The 4,218-nt window shown below is 39.0% G+C and overlaps 1 long non-coding RNA gene across 1 annotated transcript; it reads left to right on the top strand.

The window, feature by feature from the left end:
• Positions 1–2,651: 2,651 nt before the first annotated feature.
• Positions 2,652–3,244, top strand: LOC124866277. Its single transcript, XR_007037769.1, has 3 exons — positions 2,652–2,777; positions 2,873–3,098; positions 3,171–3,244. It is a non-coding gene; the product is annotated as an uncharacterized LOC124866277 (long non-coding RNA).
• Positions 3,245–4,218: the final 974 nt, after the last annotated feature.

The raw sequence follows: 4,218 nt of genomic DNA, 5'->3' as shown, positions 1-4,218 counted from the left end.
AGCTTTATGGAGATGAAGATTTCATTTTTCAGCACGACCTGGCACCTGCTCACAGTGCCAAAACCACTGGTAAATGGTTTACTGACCATGGTATCACTGTGCTCAATTGGCCTGCCAACTCTCCTGACCTGAACCCCATAGAGAATCTGTGGGATATTGTAAAGAGAACGTTGAGAGACTCAAGACCCAACACTCTGGATGAGCTAAAGGCCGCTATCGAAGCATCCTGGGCCTCCATAAGACCTCAGCAGTGCCACAGGCTGATTGCCTCCATGCCACGCCGCCATGAAGCAGTCATTTCTGCAAAAGGATTCCCGACCAGGTATTGAGTGCATAACTGTACATGATTATTTGAAGGTTGACGTTTTTTGTATTAAAAACACTTTTCTTTTATTGGTCGGATGAAATATGCTAATTTTGTGAGATAGGAATTTTGGGTTTTCATGAGCTGTATGCCAAAATCATCCGTATTAAGACAATGAAAGACCTGAAATATTTCAGTTAGTGTGCAATGAATCTAAAATATATGAATGTTAAATTTTCATCATTACATGATGGAAAATGATGAACTTTATCACAATATGCTAATATTTTGAGAAGGACCTGTATAAGCACATACTCACAGCTGTGCAAGTCAAATGAACTTTCAATATTCTGTGCTCTCTACAACAGAGGCAATGCTCCAATCGCCTCTCTTAGCACAGCAGACAGCAGCAGCCAAGACCAACAAGCCTTCTCTGCATGAATGTGTGTAAATGAACCAAAAGATCTATCTGCATATATTCAATTTTAGCTTTGTGTTTACAAATGCAATCATGCACATGAGCACCTGGATATGTCTGCAACTGTATGAAAGTGGCAGCTTCCCCAAACCTCCGGATATGTAAACAAGTCCAAAGCAACTGGAGAATCATCTTTTTTTCACTTGTACTGCCTGGTTCTCTTTCTCTCACTCTTTCTTTACTCTCTGTTGGTTAAATGATTTGATACTATAACAACTCGGAGTCCTAGATTTATTGAGTGCTTTATACTAACTGATACTTCTGAGGATTATTGAGGAGAAAGAGATGGAAAGAAAATAATGTTTCACAGCATGGTTTCACTTAACACCAGCTTCAACACACTGTTGGTAAAAATATGCTTACTAAAGAATATCTTGAACAATGTAGCTGACAGCTCTATGTTACACATTGTGACGACTGATCTGAGAAAGTTTTAACAAAAAATTGTCAACACATTTTCTAAATTTTCTCTTAATATTCTTCCTAAAAATCACTCTAATAACATTATGATGTGGTACCACAGTTACACATTTACCAGTAAATATGAATAAATGATATGCCAGCACCACAGAAATAATGCCAGAAGACAGATGGTAGCAGCTTTGATGGGGCAGACAAATAAGAGATTTCTGCTTGAGCAACTCTGCTGGTTGAAGACTCACTAAAGAGTTTTTCTACAATGTTGAAACATGCACAGATGAGGGATTTTTGTCAAATGTTATTGGCTCTGTTTACAACTTAGCCTTTTTAGGATAATTGTTCTATGATAAACATGCAACAATAAAAATCTCTTTATGGATCTATTTAGTCATTTACATTATAAAAGACGAACCAGTGAAACCACGGTACTTTCACAACATGCAGCTAGGATCACAGAATCAGAGTTGTGGCGTATAACTAACAGCATTCACCTGCATAAAATGTGTGTCAGGAATCTCCCTTATACCTCTAAGATTGTGGCAATTTCTGTGAGATTTCCAAAATTATCAAGGCAAAAAAAGGAGTTGAAGACAACCCGACATTGGTACACTTCTAAGCCACAAACGGCTGACTTGATTGGCAGGTGGAGAAAGGTATTTGGCAAGGACAGATGGTCAATGAGACCATCAACCCTGAAACTTAGAGTGAAAGTACACCTGAACACATTAAAGAGTGGAATTTATGGTAGCTAGCGGTCAGCAGACAGATGCCACTTGTCTTTGTTATAATTTAAAAGTAAACGCGGCATGTTTTTTGAGATGTCTCACACTGATGTCTCCTGTGATTCCGCTAGTTATAGTTATATATACAATGGCTACTCATGAATAATTTACCAACAACAACAACAACCAACAACAGTGACTTATGTACAACCAGATGCAGGTTAAAGAAGAGCGCCACCGCTTTTTAGAAAACAGTTTCGTCATACAGCAGTAAAAATAAGAAAGAGGTAAAAGGAGAGTAAAAAGGACAGTAAAAAGAGAAATGCTTACCTCTGTGCTTTACTAGTTTTAGTTTTAAAACATCAGTTTATTTCTCTGTGTAACACTAGTAAAATGATCATTATATGTATATTCGTAAGGCCTTCGTAATGGTTGATCCTGCAGGATGCATTGATTCTACCCACTTTGATAAGAAAATTCCACAACAGTGGCAATGAAATAATTTACACAAATGTAAAATATAAAGATTAGAACTTGAAGTGTCCATCTACATTATTGCTTTATAGCATTTATGTTACCATTTTGTTATGCTTCTGGCCCGTCTGCATGCTCTGCTCTCATGCAATCAACTCACCTGTCTGCTGCTACGCTGAAGCGCAATCAACCTCATGCCACACACCTGTGGATGTGCAGTTAAATACAGCCCTCTGACAGGCAGACGGTGCCAGATTTTTTAAAACATTTGGTGAGTAGTTATCCAGTGTTCCTTCCTGCCTGATCTCGTTCTTTGACCTTGCCTTGCCTCACGGATTTTGCCTTCCTGCCTGCCCCTTGTTGGACTGTTTGGATCCTGGTTTGTGACTCTGTTTTCTGCATCTGGTTCATGCCTCACCCTGCCTCTTGTCTTACGTCTCTAGCCCTGGAACTCGACCCTATTTCTGTCCACAGATTTACGCCCCGGCCTAGCCACTGGTTTATTCAGCCTGAGCCTGCCTGGGTCTCAAGTCTGCCTGGAATTATTGTCAAGAGGACAACCTCAGCTCTCTGCGTTCCTGCCACAGCTTCAGCTTATTCCCCTGAGAAACATTCCGACTTCTGACTGTTGGATTCTTCCCCATAAACTGTCTGGATCATTCCTCTTCTGGATTCTGAACCTCATTCCCAGACTGAGAAGGTTAGTGGCTTTATCTAACTCTATTAAAGTTCTGAGTTTTATTCAGTCACTAACTCGCCTCTCTGTTCTTAGTGGTTCGTGGAAGCTGACTGTTGGTTACCTGAGTGATGATCCTGCCATACTGAATAAACCTTTTAACCTTTTTACATTGTGTCTGGCTGAAATTTGGGTCCTCTAGTCCCTGGTCGAAATACATTTACCATTAAGAATCTGCATTTTCCACCATGTTTTATCTAAATAGCTTGTGTTGGACTGTGGGGTGACGCAAAGCTGAAATAATGCTCACTGCTTTACCTACTAATAAGTGACTATAAATGTTTTTTAGGTACTGTCTTTCATTGGGTTTAATCTTAAATTTTGTATGCCAGACCTACTGATTCATAACCAGTTCCCAGCCGGTATGCATGGGAGGCTGTCATTAAATCATTGTTTACAAGAACAGTGTTTGTTCCACCATGAGCTTTGTGCTTTATTGTTGTTGTAGATTCTCTTGGGCCCAAAAAGCTTCTTCTGTCTGTTTATATCTACAACACTTTCACTCGCTGTACATCGTCTCACACCAGATGGTGACTGATGTTTACAAGACGGACAGCAGAAAACGCCACCAGATCTCTCAAACTTCACATTGTAGTTTGAGCCAACAAACCAAGCAGAATTATCACAGCTCTGTTCTGTCTTTTCATGCAATTCCACAGAGGCTCCATAATGCTGGCTGTACCTGTTTCAGAGCACAGTGTTCTTGAGAGAAAGACGAGATTTCGCTTTAAAACTCTTTTTTTTATTGTCGGTAATCCTCGGATGCTTCCCAGAGGAATAAGAATTTAAGGATTTAAAAACTCTTCAAAGTACTTTGAGAATAATTTTGACTGTATTTATTACTCCTCTTATAGGAGAAGCAATGACTTTGGGAGAGCCAAATAGTATTTTATTACTTTATAACTTTAACCATAGCCATAAAAGATCTATAACTTTATGTGTAAAGCTGACTTTCGAATGAGTAGTTGTACTTTTATTTGTATAAGAGTCTTATGATTAAAAATACCTAGCAATGTATCCAATTTTCTTTTTTTTGTTTTTACATTTTGTCACATTACAAGCTCAACTTCAATGCATATTAATT

This window comes from Girardinichthys multiradiatus, chromosome 3 (assembly GCF_021462225.1).
Source record: "Girardinichthys multiradiatus isolate DD_20200921_A chromosome 3, DD_fGirMul_XY1, whole genome shotgun sequence".
NCBI lineage: Eukaryota > Metazoa > Chordata > Actinopteri > Cyprinodontiformes > Goodeidae > Girardinichthys > Girardinichthys multiradiatus.
This window is presented reverse-complemented; position numbering and strand designations above follow the sequence as displayed.